At 32.9% G+C, this 20,773-nt stretch overlaps 1 protein-coding gene across 1 annotated transcript in view; it reads left to right on the forward strand.

Annotated features, from left to right (window-relative positions):
* The window catches only part of Octalpha2R (alpha2-adrenergic-like octopamine receptor), a 457,999-nt gene that overhangs the window by 347,585 nt on the left and 89,641 nt on the right, over positions 1-20,773 (forward strand). The window lies entirely within an intron of this gene.

A 20,773-nucleotide genomic window follows, 5' to 3' on the forward strand; every position in this document is an offset into this window, starting at 1 on the left:
TGTGTCGTACCTACATCATCACTTTTACTCTTGAAAAATGCTTTCATTAGGATGTAGTATTTTCAACGTAAACTTATGGTACATACGGCATGGTTTTGTAAGTCGTATTGACGTCGAATTTGGAAGCGTAATTTCGGCAAAAAATTGCTGTAAATACTACATCATCAATCAGCCTAAAATACATCGAATTTGCGTGTAGTATTTTTGTGATATTTTTATGGTTGATACGTTATGAACTGAACTCTGAAAATACGTCTGACTTCGCATGAGGTATTTTCGACGTAAATTTGCTATTTTTACTACATCACAATAACGTCAATTATACGCCAAAGTTGTGACAAGTAATATTAGCGTTTTTCAAGAGTAAAAGTTATGATTTAGTTACCACACATTTACGTCAAAATTACTCGTCGTAACTTTGGCGTATAATTGATGTACTCGCGATGTAGTAAAAATTGCAAATTTACCACAAAAATACTATAATGTGCAAATTGGCGTATTTTAGGCTGATTGACGATGTCACATTCACTGCAATTTTTTGTCAGAATTACCCCCGCAAATTTGACGTTACTGCGTCTCACAAACCATGGCGTACGTACCACAATTTTACGTTGAAAAAACTACATCTTGATGAAAGCGTTTTTCAAGAGTAAAAGTTATGATTTAGTTACCACACATTTACGTCAAAATTACTCGTCGCAACTTTGGCGTATAATTGATGTACTCGCGATGTAGTAAAAATTGCAAATTTACCACGAAAATACCATAATGTGCAAATTGGCGTATTTTAGGCTCATTGACGACGTCACATTCACTGCAATTTTTTGTCAGAATCACCCCCGCAAATTTGACGTTACTGCGTCTCACAAACCATGGCGTACGTACCACAATTTTACGTTGAAAAAACTACATCTTGATGAAAGCGTTTTTCAAGAGTAAAAGTTATGATTTAGTTACCACACATTTACGTCAAAATTACTCGTCGCAACTTTGGCGTATAATTGATGTACTCGCGATGTAGTAAAAATTGCAAATTTACCACGAAAATACCATAATGTGCAAATTGGCGTATTTTAGGCTCATTGACGACGTCACATTCACTGCAATTTTTTGTCAGAATCACCCCCGCAAATTTGACGTTACTGCGTCTCACAAACCATGGCGTACGTACCACAATTTTACGTTGAAAAAACTACATCTTGATGAAAGCGTTTTTCAAGAGTAAAAGTTATGATTTAGTTACCACACATTTACGTCAAAATTACTCGTCGCAACTTTGGCGTATAATTGATGTACTCGCGATGTAGTAAAAATTGCAAATTTACCACGAAAATACCATAATGTGCAAATTGGCGTATTTTAGGCTCATTGACGATGTCACATTCACTGCAATTTTTTGTCAGAATTACCCCCGCAAATTTGACGTTACTGCGTCTCACAAACCATGGCGTACGTACCACAATTTTACGTTGAAAAAACTGCATCTTGATAAAAGCGTTTTTCAAGAGTTAAAGTTATGATTTAGATACCACACATTTACGTCAATATTACTCGTCACAACTTTGGCGTATAATTGACGTACTTGTGATGCAAATTTACGTCGAAAATATGGCAGTATTATTTTTGAAAAAATGCTTTCATTAGAATGTTGTATTGTCAACGTTGAATTGTGGTACATACGCCATGGTTGGTGAGACGTAGCAATGTCGAATTTGTGGGGGTAATTCTAACGAAAAATTGTAGTAAATATGGCATTGTCAATCTGCCTGAAATACGTCGAATTTGCACATGTAGTGTTTTTGTGGTAAATTTTCAATTTTTACTACGGTGTTAGTAGTACATCGACTATACGCCAATGTTGCGACGAGTAATTATAACGTAAATGTGTGTTGACTAAATCATAACTCTTACTCTTGAAAAACGCTTTCATTAGTACTTATGTACTCGTAGTATTTTCAACGTAAAATTGTGATACATACGCCATTGTTTGTAAGACGTCCTAACATTGAATTAGCAGAGGTAATATTTTGACAAAAAATTGCAGTGAATATGACGAACTTTCAGGAGGAGGTAGGTTTTGGCGATTGAGCAAATAATGTTTTTTGATGTTTTTAATAATCGTTTCAAACTAGTAATCAGTTCAATGGGATGTTTTTAAATATCACATTTTTAAATTTTGAGCGATTAATTGAAAAATGTTATAGGTAGTTTCCATTAGGTACCCTAATTCCAGTCACTTTCTTTTTTTCACAAACAAAAAGAAAAAAAAAGGACACATTGGGTGTAGTCAAAAATACTTTGCTAGTACAAAAGTTGCACGCAAAAAACAGTGTTGCTACATGATGGGACTGTTTTACTAGTGTCTTCATGTTACCGAAGCCAGAGTAATTACTAAACAAACATACCTCGTTAATGAAAAACTGTGATTTTGGGTGTTTTTTAAATATTCAAACCTAACCTAACCTCACCTAAATGAACTAACATAATATCTCAATAATGAAACTGTGTTTATGAGCAAATAAATTAGAAATGTTTCAACCTTTGACTTTCCAAAGAAATTTAAAATGAAAAAAAAAAAGTAAAAAAATGTCTACCTCAAAGCTTCACTTGAATCTTCTACCTCCAACGTGCAGTTCCGTAATCATATCCTTTAGCTGCAGTGGATTTCATCAAAGTACTTTGAAAAGTTTTGAAGAAGATGAGTTCGAAAACATAAATAAAAATTACCTGGTTAAATTCAACTATGATTAATTGTTGAATTTTTGTCTTTATATAGTGGACTGTTTTTCTGATATAAGTGAGAGTCAGTTTTTAAAAAAATGGTTGTAATTTATTACTCAACACTTGTAAGTATAAACGGGAAACTATCAGCAAAAATGGAAAATAGGTATGTACTGGTATTGTCTGAAATTACCTGCGGTGTCCGAAATTAGGGCAGCCGACAGTAAGTACGTACATGAAAATTACGAGGAATTAAAAAATGTTTGAGGACGGAAAATCATGAAAAAACAATGAAAACTAACTACACAAAAAATGATAATAAAAATGACGAATTAAAAAAAAAAAAAACATTATTGATAATATTTTTTTTGAACTTCTAGGTATAGGTATTCATCTTTAAAACCATTTGGCCGATTTTTTTTCATTCATTATGGAGCGATTTTGAAAGATTTCAATTGTGGGTTAACTTATTTCTTCATTCCACTGAAATGGTACACAACCATTTTCAACACAACTGAAAAAAGATTTGGATTTGAGTTCGTATTTCGCGATTCATCTTTGTTGAATAATTTGCAGGATAGGTACTCCAGAATATAACGACAAAAAATCGACGACTCGTTTTTCAGCAAAACATTGGTAACTAAAGCAGAAATCACCTTTTTCACTGAATATGATTTCATCATATTTCATTTTGCAAGAAATTATCAACACCCCATTTTGAAACATTCGCAAAATTAACTAAGAAGTGCATAACATGTAAATTGATTTCTTCACCTAATATGTACATGTACTCGTATGCATTTTTTCATTGAAGATAATACAGTAAGTCCCGCTTATTAGAATTGCGGATAATAGAATATAATAATTCGGATAATGGAAGGAAATGTGATGGGACAGAACGTTTGTATCTTCTTACATGTAAAATTTTCTGCTTATTAGAATAGAAAAGCACATTTCATCCGGTTAATAGAATTGACTAATCTTCAAAAGTTGGAAAAAATCACAAATTTTAGCAAAATTTAACAAAAATTGAATGAAAAAGTGTTGAAAACATTAAAATGGCATAAAAACACAAAATAAAAATTTTGAATTGATAAAAATTGGAAAAAGATGATGAAATTTTTGTAAAATTTTATTAAAATCATCCAAAAAAAGTGTTAAAAATATATTAAAAGACCAAAAAATGCAACTAAAAACCCGAAAAATCATTGAAATTAACTTCAGAAAACATCAAAAATTATTGATAAAATTTCAACAAAATTGGGAATTTTGCGTTTTTTATTCTTCCGCTTTATGGGATACTCCGGTTTATAGAATCAAACATATACATGGTCCCAAATCGATTCTAATAAGCGGGACTTACTGTATAAAGTACCTAGGTACCCAATTTTCCGTAAGTACCTAAAAAATGTTGAGGAAAAAAAGTTAAATTAATAATAAAAAAAGATTTAAAAAATTAATTTTTAATCAATTATTATTAAGAGAAATATTGAATAATAGGGGTGATCAAAAAATAAATCTTGAGAAGATGGAAAAAATGGTAGCACAATAATTTGTATTTTAATCGAATATTTAATAGAATGAATGAATATATTAAAAAAGTAATTTAATTTAATTAATTAAATAAAATTAATAATTTTGAATAATACGATTAACTTTAACTCACAGAAATTTAACTTCATTAAGTTTTCTATTAATTATAATTCACATTAAACAAAATATTATTTTTAACACTTTTTTAAATAAAATAATGTGAATATCAGGAATACTGAATTTTATCGGATTTTCCAAATAATTTTTTTTTTATTTTTCCCTTACTTGAAAACGACTTTGGTCTTACTGCATGTTTGAAATGAGAAAATTTCAAAACATACCCGCTACTGTACAGGAGAGAAAGCAACAAAACTGACAAAAATCATTTAAATTTTCACATTGTCGATTCACATGCTGTGAAACTTATGTGCTTCGAAATTACTATACCTACTTTCATTAATTTTATTCTTTAAAATATATCAATTACGAGTACCTAAGTATTATTTTTCCGCAAAAGATGTAAATTTTGTTTGTGAGAGTATTTGAGTTGAACACTTGCAATTTTTAAGGTGTAGTACGGAGACGAGGCTTTTTTTAACAACAAAAATGATGATAACGATACATACATAAATAATGAATGTTGCAGAGAATTAAATTTTTCAAATGAAGTGATATCATTAGGTAATATATGTATTAGGTACTTGGTATATTATTCTTCATTTGAAGAATCTGTTAGTCGAATAAATATTTTTTTATGAAGATTTTCTCCCCTGGAATTGATATTTCTCTGCCAGTTAGCTGAATTTAAGATTCGAAATTTATAGGAATAATAAATGTTTTTCATCGGTAAGTATCAATTTTTAATGAGAATTTCGTTTTTCGTTTTGTTTAAAATATGTAATGACTAGTGAATTTTTTTCTCGAAATGGAAAAAATGCAATATTGTGTGATTTACGATTTTATTCGCTTGTAAGTCGTAGGAAAAGTGAATGGATGAGTACAGAAAAAAAAATGTAAGTATAGATTGGTATCTTTCTAAATTTGAAACAGTGAAATTTCACTGCTTAGCAGTCACGACATTTTTCCTTTTTAAAAGCAGTAGTTTTTCACTGTAAGACAGTAGACAGTCTACTGAATTGGTCAGTCAAAACGATTTTTTACTGACCAATTCAGTAGATTTTTCATTGCTTTACAGTAAAAAACTACTTTTACTGCTTTTAAAAAGGCAAAATGTCGTGACTGTTAAGCAGTGAAATTTCACTGTTTCAAAAGAGGGACTTACGAAATATTAAATTCGTAAATATTGACACCCTGCATTATGCTGTTAAGATTGATTGGAATATTGCTTTCATCCCCATGAAATCATTCTTCCTTCGGTCGTTATGACGTAACGCACATCACCGACACATGGACAAGATGTTAGGACTGTCAAGATTTTTACGAAGAACTCGTGTTTCAAAATTTGCCCATTTCAACTCACTCATTTTTGATTTTTCCTCTATAACGGTAAGTCCTCACTTATCTGAAATTACCGCAACGAATATTGAGAAAGAATTAAGAGCAGATTTCAGTGAAGCGTGATGTCTCTCGTTTTGCCCCCTCTCCCCCGAAAAAGTATCACCTGGAAACCATTTCATTATGACAAAATGTACTTTTTTTAAAATTATAGCAGTGCTGATGCTCATGGGTCGAATTAAGATACGTATTTTCTGCTCTAGATGAACATTTTATCCCACCCGTATTGAGTATTTGCCAATCTCCCCCTCCTCCCCCCTCCCCTCACATAAAACTATAGATTTGCATACTCATTCAGGTAAACCCACGTCGAACTTTTTTTGGGATGGGGAGGCAGACAATAATGCATTCAAAGAATTTGAAAAATTTGCTAAGTGAAACTCAAGTATTGTTGGAAAGAAAAACAAACTGGTCCTGGTGAAGCGAGGATTAGCTTTCAAAAATTGATGATTCAAGAAGTAAAAATATTATTCGAGAGTAAGAAAAGTGACTTTTTCAACACTTGATATTTAAAAAAATGGAATAGGAATTTCCAAAGTAGGTAATTTACAGTAGTAGGTAAATGAAAAAAAAGAAAACCAGAAGAGATTTCAAAAACTTGATATTTTTTCTTAAATTCAGGGAAGCATTCTATCCAGAAATTCCATTTTGAAAACAGAAATTTTAAAACAAAATTGATAATTTCAAAATAATTACAGCATTGCATTATTTGTAATGCAAAAACTAAAAAGTCAATTTTTGTCATATCGACATTGCAAATTTTTAAACACATAACTAGATAACCCGTTTTTCGCGCATACTGCGCTCCTCTTCTAGACGTGAATTGTTCATTTTGAAAATTTTGAAAGTATCTTTTTTCGCCTATAATTCCCAAAAAGTCTTGCTTTTTGCTAACATTGTTATTGTTGCTCTTTGCCGGAAATTGTGAAAGTTTATGGCTGTTTTAATAATTGACAGAAAAAAAAATTGTTTCAAAGCAAAAATTCCAATAATTCTTACTTTTTCATCAAAAATAACCCAAAGTGTAACCCGTACGGAAAAATACTATGGTTAACTATAGTATTTTTCCGTACGGGAAATTGTTCTCTAAAATATCCTGAAAAGCATCACTCTGTCATCGCTTTATCATTCATTAAAATAATGTCCTATTTTTCTACAAAAATTGAAAAAAAGTATCAGCTTTCTTATAACAATTGCCTGAAAAGTCATGGTTTCATTTAAAGTTGGCAAAAATTTCAAGTTTTAGGCAAAATTGCGAATTAGGCTACCTACTTATCACTTTTTTAGCAGAATTTGCTGAAAAATTCCAAAAATACTTGTTTTTTTTCCTACAGTTGAAATGAAACTAACACATCGGATTGGATCTAATACCACATAACTGAAAATTTCAAAGTTTCACTCAACTTTGACCTGGAACTTTTTTAAGCTTTCTTCAAAACTGCGAATGTGTCAAAATGTATTTTATGGCAAGCTTTTTCTAAGCAGACTATGAGTACTCTAAATATTGGTTCGGTACTGGAGAATACTTCAATAAAATACTTACTTAACACAATTTTAGAAATATTCCAAGATTTCCGAGTCAAAAATGCAATTAGGAATTTCCTTAAAACGTGATTCTAATTTTGTCAAGGACTCACAAAAAAAATTCAACCCCTCAGTTGAAAAATCTAAACTCCTACGTATAACAGTAGAGATTTTCCCAAATAGTCCGAAACTTGCATAAGTTGATGAAAAAGTGAAATGCTAGATATAACCACTCCAGAACTCAAAAAAATGAAACCATGGTTCCAGGATTAATTTTGATACCCAATGTGCTAAAAATAGCACTTTTTCATGTGTACATCAACACCGTTGTTTTTCTGTTTTGAGCTATTTAAAAACTTTTTAAAGCTCCCTTCAGAAACTTTTCAACTTTTGATAAAAACCATCACAACTAAAGTTTAAAAGCTATTTTCAAATTAAAATATTATTGAGTAGTAGAGAATACTGATTGTATGAAGCTTTTTCATGTTTTTTAAGCTTTAGGATTTCATTTAGGCTTTCTTCAAAACTGCGAATGTGTCAAAATGTATTTTATGGCAAGCTTTTTCTAAGTAGACTATGAGTACTCTAAATTGGTTCGGTACAGGAGAATACTAATTTTTTATGTCATATCTGAAGCTTTCTAAAAAATTTTCAGCTTTAAGCTTTCTTCAAAATTTCACGAATATGGTCAAAAAGTATTTTTTGGCAAGCTCGATATAGGTAGACTATACATACTTTAAAATATTCATTGGGCACTGGAGTATTCTAATTTTTACATCATATCTGAAGCTTTTTGGACTTTTTTCAGCTTTAAGCTTCCTTCAGAATTTTGTGAATATGGTCAAAAAGTATTTTTTGGGGAGCTCTTTTTAGGGAGACTATACATACTTAAAATATTCATTGGACACTGGAGAATTTTAATTGTTCTTATGAAGTATGACGCTTTTTGAACTTTTTAAAGCTTTAAGCTCCTCCATGACTCACCCCACAACCTCACCGAAAAAATAACTCCAGATTCGAACTCTACGACCTCGAAAACATATCAATCGACATATCACACAATAATATAAGAAACATTTGACATTTGAGCTTTTTTGAACTTTAAGCTTTTTTCAAAACTTTACGAATATGGTCAAAAAGTATTTTTGGCAAGCACATTCTAGGTTGGCCATACATACATTAAAATAGTTATTGGGTACTGAAAAATTCTAATTGTTTATGTCATGTATAACGTTTTTTGAACTTTTTCGAGCTTTGAACTTTTTCCAAAATTCTACAAATATGGTCAAAAAACATTTTTTGGCAAGCTCTTTCTAGGTACACTATACGTACTTGCGCGTATACATCGACACAGTCAATAATACTGCCTTGAACTTTTTGAGCTTTTTGAAGCTTTTCAAAGCTTTAATCAGAACTTTCCAAAGTTTTTATACCACAACCCCACCAAAAAACTGACTCCAGATTCGAACTCTACGACCTCGAAAACATATCAATTGACATATTACACAATATAATATAAGGAAAATTTGACATTTGAGCTTTTTTGAGCTTTAAGCTTTTTTCAAAACTTTACGAATATGGCCAAAAAGTAGTTTTTGGCAAGCACTTTCTGGGTGGACCTCTTACGTAATTTAAAATGTTTATGGGGTATTGAAGAATTCTAATTGTTTACGTCATGTACAAAGCTTTTTCAACTTTTTCGAGCTTTAAGCTTTTTATAAAACTTAACAAATATGGTCAAAAAGTATTTTTTGGCAAGCTCTTTCTAGGTGGACCATACGTACTTTCGCGTATACATCGTCATGCTTGTTTATACTGTATCAATTTTTGAGCTTTTTGAATCTTTTGAAAGCTTTTTTCAAAACTTTTTGAACTTTTGACTAAAACCTGCACATCTACGGGTCAAAAGCTTTTTTTTGAGACATCGTCGAACAAAATCGGTTCGGCGGTTCTTCCAAACGAACGATCACAAAAAAAACACCTTGCTATTAATATATAGATATTGAGCTTTTTTTGAGTTTTAAAGCACAAATTTTTTGTGAACTTTTTTCTTCAACATTTGACTTTTTTAGATGCTCTTTCAAGGTATAATATATGTACTACTGTGAATACGTGACATATGCTACATATAGGCTAAAATCAATTATTGAGCTTTTTTGAGCTTTATGGCACAACTTTTTTGTAAACTTTTTTTTTGACATTGGACTTCTGTCGATGCTCTTTCAAGGTATAATATACATATTTCTCTATATATGTGGAATGTACTACGTATAGGCTAAAATCAATTATTGAGCTTTTTTGAGCTTTAAGGCACAACTTTTTTGTGAACTTTTTTCTTCAACATTTGACTTTTTTAGATGCTCTTTCAAGGTATAACATACGTACTACTCTGTATACGTCGAATGCGCTACGTATGGACAAAAATCAATTATTGAGCTTTTTTGAGCATTACGGCGCAACTTTTTGAAGTTTTGATTAAAACCTGCACATCTACGTGTTAGAAGCTTTTTTTTGAGACTTCGTCGATCAAAATATAATATACATATTTCTCTATACATGTCGAATGCACTACATATAGGCTAAAATCAATTATTGAGCTTTTTTGAGCTTTATGGCGCAACTTTTTTATGAACTTTTTTCTTCGACATTTGACTTCTTTTGATGCTCTTTCAAGGTATAATATACGTACTTCTCTGTATACCTCAAGTTGGCTACATATAGACAAAAATCAATTATTGAGCTTTTTTGAGCTTTAAGGCACAACTTTTTTGTGAACTTTTTTCTTCAACATTTGACTTTTTTAGATGCTCTTTCAAGGTATAATATACGTACTACTGTGTATACGTCGAATGCGCTACGTATGGACAAAAATCAATTATTGAGCTTTTTTGAGCTTTACGGCGCAACTTTTTGAACTTTTGATTAAAACCTGCACATCTACGGGTCAAAAGCTTTTTTTTGAGACTTCGTCGATCAAAATCGGTTCAGCCGTTCCTGAGATCTCGCTGTCACAAGAATCTGGTCATAATTTTAATATATAGATTTTTACGCGTAAAACTAATTTTTTGTGCTTATTTACGATTTTTCATATTAGAAGAAAAAACGTTTTCAAGATTTGAATTTTGAAGGACAGAAGTTAGTATTATTGACCCGAGCAAAGCGAGGGCGAAAGCATCTATGTAATAACTCATAGTTAGTTACAAATCACTTTCGCGAGTGTAAAACTTTGTCATGGAATCTCTGGCAAGCTGAAGGGGGATGGCTTTGTCCTGCTAGCCCCGTTTTGACTAGCGGCCCTGTAATGCGTGTCTCAAATTTTCGTTGATTGCATCACGTTTTCGCAATGTATTGTTTTCAGTTTTTTAATTATTCGATCTTTTGAAAAATTCACTGCAATCTCAAATTGCAACATTCTTCAGATCTGATGTTTGTTGGGAGAGGAAGAATTTTATCTTATTCTATTTAAAGGGTATTCCCGGTTAAGATAGGTGAAATGGCCCTGTTCCCAGATTTGGAAAATCATGATGGACTATTGTTGGGTACCTCCCATAAAAATTTTCGAGCGGAATTTCCGCCCCCCAACCCACCTCCCTTGGTCAGTATAGCCAAAAAACGTGTTTTTTGCGTGAAAAATTCTGTATCCGTGAGTAATGGGGATAAAATTCTGGTACCACGTGGAATGTGTAGAGGAAGCATGGGCCTTTCAACACGATTTTTTTCAAAAATTTTTATCGTAGTGGTGGGGGTAAGATTGACAAAAGAAAACTTTGAACCGCCACAGCTCCGAATTGAAGGGTTGGGCATCAAAACTGTTTTCACCAAAATATGTCTTTTTGCATGTACTTTCTTCCTGCCAATCCACAAAATTGAAATTTTGTCTGCAAAAGGCTCATATTTGCAAAAAACACTAAAAAATGCACGTTTTTCGCGTTTTTTTGCAAAATTATGCGAAATATGCGAAAAATGCATGAAACAAAAAATGTTGAGCGTCAAATTTTACTCTCGAAAACGTGTTCTAAAGGTTGTCAAAACACTCATCTTCCTGCTTTTGCCAAAATTTTCAGAAAATTCTTGTTTTTGTCAAATTTTACTGTTTTTGGTCATATTGTTGAAAAATACATTTTCTTCTGACATTATCAAAAAAGTTCTAATATTTTTTGAAAAATGAACAAAAAACTTGCTTTTAGCCAAAATTTTTAAAACTCCTGCTTTTTGTCAAAATTGTCAGCAAGTTTTACTTTTTTGACAGAATATTGTGGGCAAATGCCTTTTATTCACCGGTTATGCAAAAAATTCTGTTTTATGCCAAAATGGTCAATAAAATCTTGTTGTTAGCCGAAATAGTCTGAAAGTACAGCTTTTTCAAAAATTGTCAAAAAGTCCTAAGATTTGTCTGAATTTGTCTAAAAAGTGCTGATTTTTCCACTTTTAAAATCAATCTTTGTATTTTATGTTTTTTCCTCTCGATTTCCTTTTCTATTCATGTTTTCTAGTTTTCTTTAAAAATAGAAAAATGCTGACTCGAAAAAAATGTGCTATTATACTTGTAAATAAAACAATACCTACCTCACATCTAAAGATGAGATACATACACAATTACACAACATCTATTTTTTCAGAAAATTTAGTTAGTATGGGTAAAGGACCTTCAAATATGCTAAAAAATTAATTTTTCAAACGATTTTTCCCTCTTTATGGGCCAATTTTGGCCGAAAACTTTTTCCCTCTCATGGTCAAACCAAATTTGGATCAAGTTAGTCAATTTTTTTATGGTTTATAATTTCCATTGAAAATATAAATTGCATAATTCAGCATTTGGTTATTTTTTGAATCACTTTTTTTCATTCACTTTCTTGAGACATTGATCGATTTTTCTATAATCGCGTAAATTACCCCTTGATTGTGGGACAATAATCTGATTTTGAACCCATCTATGATCTAGAATGAATTTTAGATGAGTTTTTTAGTACAATTTTGGGATTTTTTTCAAAGTTTTTGAATTTTGGTAAGATTTGTTGAACATGTGTGTATGGGGTACCTTTTGGATTTGAAAAAGATTTGGTTTAAATTTTTGAAAATTGAAATTGAAATCTAAATTTGTATCATCTGCAATTACTGATTTTGAGTTAGATTATTGAACAATTTTTGGGTAGTTTGCTCATTCTTGGTAAATTTTTGTAAGTTTGACTTGTGATATTTTCATTTTGAAGGATTTTTTTGCCAAACTTTGCGGAAACTTGTTTAAATTATTGAAAAGACTTTGAGAATTGCAACTGAATCGCTCTGACCTCAATTTGAATTTTGTTTGTATTTTTTTATTCACAGAGCTCATGATTACAATCCTTGCTAACTTCAGTAGATGAGTGTTTTGACAACCTTTAGAACACGTTTTCGAGAGTAAAATTTGACGCTCAACATTTTTTGTTTCATGCATTTTTCACATATTTCGCATAATTTTGCAAAAAAACGCGGAAAAACGTGAACATGCAATATACATACAATAATAGTCATCTACCAACCGCTACATTATTTATGACAATTTGATGAAACAATGACTTGGCGAGTCGGAGTCGTAGATTTGCATTGTTGATAGTTCCCTACAGCATTGTACTCTAAAAGCATCGAATTCCACGAGATAGATTACGAGTTGCAACACTGCGACAAGATTGCCAATACGTCCCAAATTTTTAAAATTTAAAAATATTCTTGGTGTAATATCACCGCGTCACGATGGCGGATAGTCGTAAAATTGGACTGATGAAGAGAAAAACTGTTCTTTTTATGCGAGAAAGACATACTCCTATAATGTGTAGTTGTTCTTGACTCCTTGCGCAATTGAATGAACCCTGAAAAAAAATGCATTGCAGAAACTTTTCGTGGTGTGCGTTTGATAATTTTAGAAAAAAGAAGGTAAAATTACTGCTCGAGCGAAGGGAGAGCGAAAATTTTTTGAAAAAATGGATCCAAGAAACGAAAAAAGGCTCATTTTAGCATGTTTTATAGGGTAAAAATTATGAAATCCGTTCATTTTTCAAAAGGGATTCGTATTTTTAAAAAACCTGTCTGTACAAATTACCGTACATGTAATGTAATCCGTACCTATATTGCAAAATTCCGTACGAATACTGTTATTTCCGTACTTTTGGCAGCAATGATTGCAGACGCATAGTGCTCATTTTGAAGGAAAACGCGACGAACCAACGCCACATCAGCCACATGAAACCGGCTACTGTGGAATTGGAACATTCTAGAACGAAATCGGAAATCGTAACCGAGTGCATCATCGCGCTTTTATTATGTAGTGTTGTACTTCGTCTTCAGACGCTGACGGCATTTTCATTTTTCATCGTATGATCGACTGATCGTATATCGTTAAAGTGGTGATAAAAGTGAATAATTCGGTGTTTCATGTGTTTGTCTTTGTATCTTTTATTAGATTTTAACGAATTTACTTAGTTATACAACGGATCAAGAAAAACGCCTCCAAGAAATGTAAGTAAAACTTCTAGTTTTAATAAATGTATGTAGATAAATGTAATGAGATGTGCGCCGCCAAAAATTCTGACCGTTGCTGTCCTCGTGACTAAAAATTCGCGTTTCTTCGGTCCCCTGCCTGAGCCAATGTATGTTTTTGATTAAAACACGTAATGAAGTAATTGAAATGAAAAAGAAATAAGTTGGAATAGTGTGGTTGAGAGGTTTTGACTTGAAATTTATCATCGCCGTTACTTTTTCTGTATACGGAAAATTCAAAGAAATAAGGTTACCTGATGTGTTTTGTATTTTTCTGGCACCCTTATTTGTTTCGTTTGTCTAATGTACCTGAAGTACCTAATATTCTGTGTGACGATAAAATAAGGAGAAAAATCTATGTATTTGTGGCCGTTCTTTGATAAAAACTGCGGTGATTTTTGGCATTAGGTATATAGAAAATTTTCCTCAGTTTGATTTTTTGACGTAGTACATAAGTATCTAAAAAGTTGAGAAATATTTTGAAAACTACCTATTTTGAAAATATTTATTTAAGTGAATCTTAGTTTGCTCGAAAGTTGTGGAGTGCTGTATTGTGTAATGAGAATTTGTATGTACCTACTTATTCGTCGTCCATTTCATGTCTAGCTGTTGTCGTCGTGATTAAAAATTCGCGTTTCTTCGGTAGGGTACTGTAAAATGGGTATGATCGACATCAGCCGTTTTGGTTGTGTCGCGTCGTTGTGTACATTCGTCGATAGTAAATGTTGTATAAGTGTGAGCTCTCACCCACACTCATACACCATTTACTATCGACGAATGTACACAACGACGCGAGACAACCAAAACGGCTGATGTCGATCATACCCATTTTCCAGTATCCTATCTTCGGTTAGATCGGTCTGCTGCCTGAGATATTACTCGATCAGGCGACGGTAGCGTTGCCTCACCGCCCTCCCCTTACTCCCACCTTCCCTCCCCCGTTCCAAACGCGTCTTGAAACGTTTGCTTTTTCAACAGAGTACGTACGTAATGTTGTACGATGAAAAATGACGAACGTAGAATAATACTACATGGATGGACTAAACTTTTTTGGAATTAATTGTTGGAATGTTGTAACTTTTGAATTCATTTCTATTTTGGGTTCTCTGAAGCATGCTGTCAGATAACTGCGATATTATTAAATGTTTAATTTTCAAATTCTCGTTTTTTTGGCGTAGTCGCCACTGGAAGCTACATCGTGTGATTATTTCTTTCCCAACATCAACAGTTGACCTTATGCAAAACCTGTTATGATGACTTAAAATTTAGCTTTCATCTCAGCAAATGCTGTTGAGGGAATGAGGGTACGGCTAAAGGTATCGTTATTTTATGCAGCGATCGTCGTCGTCGTCGTCGTCGTAGTCGTAGTCGCGCTCCTTTACAGGAGATAATACAGTCAATTACTTACCCATCCACCACCATTTTTTGATAGTCTCATTCCTTTTCAGTTCTTTGTAATTATAGCTAACTAGTAACTACATACATGAAAAAATCATCTTTCTACTTCGCTTCGCTTCTGTTCCTGGCCTCGAATTGCAAAAAATCGATAAGTATTATGAAGCAACAAAATTTGTTTTGTGAGTAGGCTATTCAGTTGGAAGCATTAGCAAAACGATTAGATAATAATTTTTTCATCATCACAGCACTCATACTCGCTTACTTAATGTAACCAAGTTACTATGTTACTAAAAGTGACTTTTGGTCAATTTAGGAAAATTTTGGTTGCTCACATTACTTTTTAATTTTATTTTTTTTAATTCCATTTTTTTCAAATCGTGGTTCTACCTACTTTCTGAATTGAAAAAGAAAAAATATTAGTAGGTAATATCAACTGTGAATAATTTACAAAAGTAGGTAACTATTATTTTCGAACTGGTCACTTTCCTTTTCTGCCGTACAGTTGCAAACTACAAAGCTCTACATTTGTCTGTTATCGAATTCTCACTTCCTACTCAAAAGTACCAAAAAGTCTTGGCTTCTGTCAAATTTGCCAAGCAGTTATTTTTTGACAAAAATTGCTGAAATTTGTCGCTTGTTTGCAAAAAATCCAAATATCCTCTTTTTTTTAAAAAAAAATTTTCCCATCCCAAAATCTTGCGTTGTTGCTCAAAATTGTCAAAAAAATGTCAAAGTTTTGCATGTTGCCAACATTTTTTGAGAAAAAAGTGAACGTGGCAGAGAAGTCTCCCATTTTCTACAAATAGGTATTAAGAAGTGTCACTATTTTGCCTGTAATTTCCAAAAATTCTTGCTTTTTGCCATAAAATTCACAAACTTCATGATATAGCTGCTTTACTGAATTGCTGAAAATTTTCGCTTTTACCTAAAAATGACACAAATATCAAAGTGTTTTGTTGAACATGAAGCTTTTTAGCCACAAATTCGAAAAGTCTCAAAAAATATACCTTGGTACCTATATATGTACATTTTTTGAAGACCTTGATCTTCAAGAATAATATAATGCAGTGCATTCTCGGCACCCTTGTGTATCTTTCACGCGAACTTTTTACAGTGTCTCTAATTACATTCTCAAAACTCTTTCCCTCAGGACTCAACGTAGGTAACTATTTCAACTGAAAAATGAAAAGGTATTGATGATCTGACAGTTTCTCCTCAAATATGAATTAACGTTTTAAATTTCAAACTGCTGCCTACCTATGTACTTATATGTACTTACTCGTATTTCGTTTTCTAAGAGGAGAAGTCGATTTTATTCATTGCTGTACAAGCTAAAAAATGAATTACGATTATGATCACGTTTTTGGAGCTATGTAACATTGATATCACCGTATACGAGTAAAGCAGAACTTTCAAAACATTACAGCAAATATTTCGGGAAATTGCAATGAAACCTTGAAATGTCTGGTTCTGTGGCCTTCATGTTTAAAATTATTTTCTAGTCGTTGTACTACCAACGTGTTTTGAGTGCCACTTTGTATAGGTATTAGTTCGAAAAAACCAACGGTATAGCATTATTTGTTCGGGAGAGGGTGGGAAGATTTTTTCAAAAATCGCAATAAAATGAATAAATTGAAGAATTGGTCTCTTCAGCTGTACGAATTTATTCTCTGGATCGCGTTCCAACAAAAACAACGTGATTTTCAGGAAAACCTGATTTTTGAAAAATAACTCCCCACATGTGATGTTTGTCAAATTTTATTCTCGAAACATTTTTTTGAAAATGCACTTTAGATTCCAATTCAGGAACGTGATTAAAGTTTATAAGTTAGCGATCTACGCGTTCTGATTTTATCACAGTCATTTCATTTTTTCATCATTTTATGGATTCTTGGACATTGTAAAAATTTAAAAACTGTACAGCTTACCCAACTTTTCATTTGGGCAGTTGTAATTTTTTCTGGAAGCTGCCCTTGGCCCTCTCTGGTTTGACAGAAAAAAATGAGTACCTAAAATGAGTTACATGTGTGATCGAAAATGAATGACGTATGGAAACATTTCAGACAGTTTTCAATTCCAAAGTACATAGAAGAACTCCTCGTAGAAATTTTTTCTTATACCTAATCTCTACTTTTTTACTCGGTGTACGCAGGGTGTCTACCAGGTAGTGAAAGTATAGTTATTTTCTGCAATTTTGCTTGAAAGGTGGTGAAAAATGAAAAAAAGCGTAAAATCCGATTTTCCATACCAGATTTTTTTTTTAAAAATGCCTCATTTGTTGACTTTTTTAGAACTGGAATTACATATTTTTGAAAGCTTTTGCCCTCGCTACGCGCGAGCTATTTGCTCTCCTTTTTCAATATACAAAACTTATTGTTCAAATTCAAGAAATGTTCGAAGTTTCAATCAGAAAAATACTCTCTTACCTGCATAAATTTTTGTTTTTTACTTCTTGAAACATGAATTTTTGAAAGCTTTCTTGGCCTCGCTCCACTAGGGCTCGTTTGCTTTTTTTCAAGTTTGATTTTTTTTTTTTAAATTATTATTAGGTATTATTCAAGTTTTAAAATTTTGAAGCAAAAATAGTAAACTTCTTCATTCATTACTCAAGAAAACAACGTTTTTTACATACCCTTCGAAGTATTAATTTTCGATAGCTTTTTCGAAAAATTGATAAGTATATTTTTTTCCAAATGTTTTATTCTAATTTTCCATTAATTTTTTAAAGTTTTTATTTTGAAAAAATTTGTTTATTCGACCAATTTCATTACAGTAACATGAACCTTAAAGATGAAAAAAAAAAATCGAAAATTGAAATGACAAAATTAATATTCTCGACATCCGCTTGCTTGAAAAGAACTTTGGGATGTTTGAAATATTTTGGAAGGCAGTGAATTTTGTTTTGAAAGGTAGTGAAAAACGTAGTGAAAATGTAGTGATTTTCGGCCAAAAAATTCCGGTAGACATCCTGACAGAAGGACTCGAGAATATTTCGGCAAAGTTGGAATTTCGCACCTGAATGCGGCTAATATATCGTTAGTAGTCCGTCTGCCCAAACGATATTTGAGGACAACTTTTCTGAATTGATCTATTGCTGATGTCGATTTCATCTACATAGGAAGATCATGCAATTTCGAAACCTGACGAATCGCTACTTCTTTCATTTACGTCATCGTTAAGAGCAAACAAAGAGCTTGTTGAAGAACTACATTCAGCTCGACCGTTGAAGAAATTGAAAAATGCGCTGTCACCACAGAATTATTTTTCGGCGCACATCTGTGCAAAGCTTTAAAAGTATGTTTCGACATCCAATATTTTTTATAAATTGTCAGGAATTTGGACAACAAATCATTCTTTGAAGGACGCATTCTATCCAAACGACGGATTCAACAAATAAAGAAACAATGTCGCGAGAGTATTAGAAATGAATCCAGTAGCTCTACTATCGCCTCCGTTTCTAATAATGTGCCTTTGCGTCCAAGTGATATTGCTGCTGAGTCGGAACCTATTCTTAGCAGTCAGGCTGAATCTAGTTCTTCAACAGGCGCAGGATCTCTTCTTTTCGATGACATTAATGAAGCCAGTACCTCTGCTATCTCATCTGTTTCTAATAATCTGCCTCTGCCTCCAAGTGATGTTGCTTCTGAGGTGGATCCTATGTGTAGTGGTCAAGCTGAATGTTATCCTTCAACAAGTACTTCGTTTGCTCCTCTTAATGATGACGATTCATCCGATTTCGAAATTGATCTTCCCATGAAGAGGAAATCGCCATCAGCAGTAGATCAATTCAGAAAAGTCGTCCTGAAACATCGTTTGGGTAGAGAGGCGACAAATGATATTTTAGGCGCATTCAGATGCGCAATTCCGTATTTGCCGAAAGATTCACGGACCCTTATGCGTACCCCGAGGAACAAAGTACCCGTCATCAGAAAAAATTTCAACGAGGAGTTTTTCTACTTTGGTATTGAAAAGTGCCTAAAAAGTTTCAGAAAATTTTATAGGATTCCTCCAGGAGATTCTATTTCTCTTCAATTAAACGTGGACGGAGTACCGATTTTTAAAAGTTCTAAGTACCACTTCTGGCCAATTTTGATACGCGTATGTGGCTTCTCAAAAAATGCGGTGATGATGGTGGGCCTGTACGGAGGCAAGAAGAAGCCCGAAAACGCCAATTCGTTTTTGAGAGAATTCGTCGACGAGCTGAAAAATCTTCTAAAAAAGGGAGTTCTGTTAGAAAATAAACATTATGATGTAACGATCAGAAATGTGCTGTGCGACGCGCCGGCAAAATCGTTTTTATTGGGCATCAAGGGCCACACAGGCTATTCTTCGTGTCCAAGGTGCCATGTCACTGGATATAGCCTAAACTGTCGAACTACTTTCCACAATAAGAACAAAAAGAAACCAGCTGAAAGAACGAAAGAAGATTACGAAGGAAACTCGGAATTGGCTGACCTGGACTCAGATTTTGATATTGTAAAGGATTTTCCCTTCGACTACCTCCATTTGGGGTGTCTTGGGGTGATGAAAAAAATTTTGAAAATCTGGATGGAAGGAGTCAAAATGAATAAAACGAAACTATTTAAAAATCGGAATAAGAAAGTAAAAATAACGAACACAAACGAAGTTTCAGAAAATTTGAAAGCAATCTCAGAATTTGTGCCCTCGGATTTTCAGAGGCGTAGTAGAGGTCTTGATGAGTTCAGTAATTGGAAAGGCACCGAATTTCGCCAAGTTTTGTTATATACTGGACCAGTTGTATTTGAAAATATTGGAAAAGAAAAATACGATCACTTCTTAAGATTGCATTTAGCCATGCGAATATTTTGCGATAAAACACCCTCGCCTGAAGATTTTGAATTTGCTGAAAAACAGATGAAACTTTTCGTTCAGGAATTTTCGCGTATCTATGGTGAGGATTTAATAAGTCATAACGTCCATGCCTTACTACATATCGCTGAAGATGTAAAAAAACATGGTTGCTTGGACGATTACAGCTGCTTTGTCTTCGAATCATACCTCTATGGTATTAAATGTTCTGTGACGCATGGTAAAAGGCCTTTACAGCAAGCTGTGAAGAGGTACGAAGAAAAACGCAGAGCTGCCGAACAAACAGTTGAATGTTTGCTGGATAACTACGTTGAAGAATATACCATGACAACTAATAAATCGGACTGCACAGCTCTGCTAAATAACGGAGATATTGTCGAAATAATGGAAATCTTCGATGAAACAAGCACTTTCACCGCCAAAACATTTTCTTCGAAACAAGATTTGTACTCCCGTCCAAAACGTTCATCTAATTTCAATGTATTCATCGTTAGTGAATTGAGTGATAGTACATCAACGTATAGCTTTGAAGACATACATCTCAAATATTTTAAAATGCCTTTTCGTAATCAAGTTGGCAGATTCGCAGTATTTCCGATTCTCCATTGTCGCTCTTAATTTTCTGCACAAGTTATTTATATTTTTGTAAGTATGAAATCTCTCTGTTCTAGGTTATTTTTATAAACATGAGTATTATCGTTTTGAACTAGGTACCTATCCAAACATAGTATTTATTGCA

This window comes from Planococcus citri, chromosome 3 (assembly GCF_950023065.1).
Source record: "Planococcus citri chromosome 3, ihPlaCitr1.1, whole genome shotgun sequence".
Taxonomy (NCBI): domain Eukaryota; kingdom Metazoa; phylum Arthropoda; class Insecta; order Hemiptera; family Pseudococcidae; genus Planococcus; species Planococcus citri.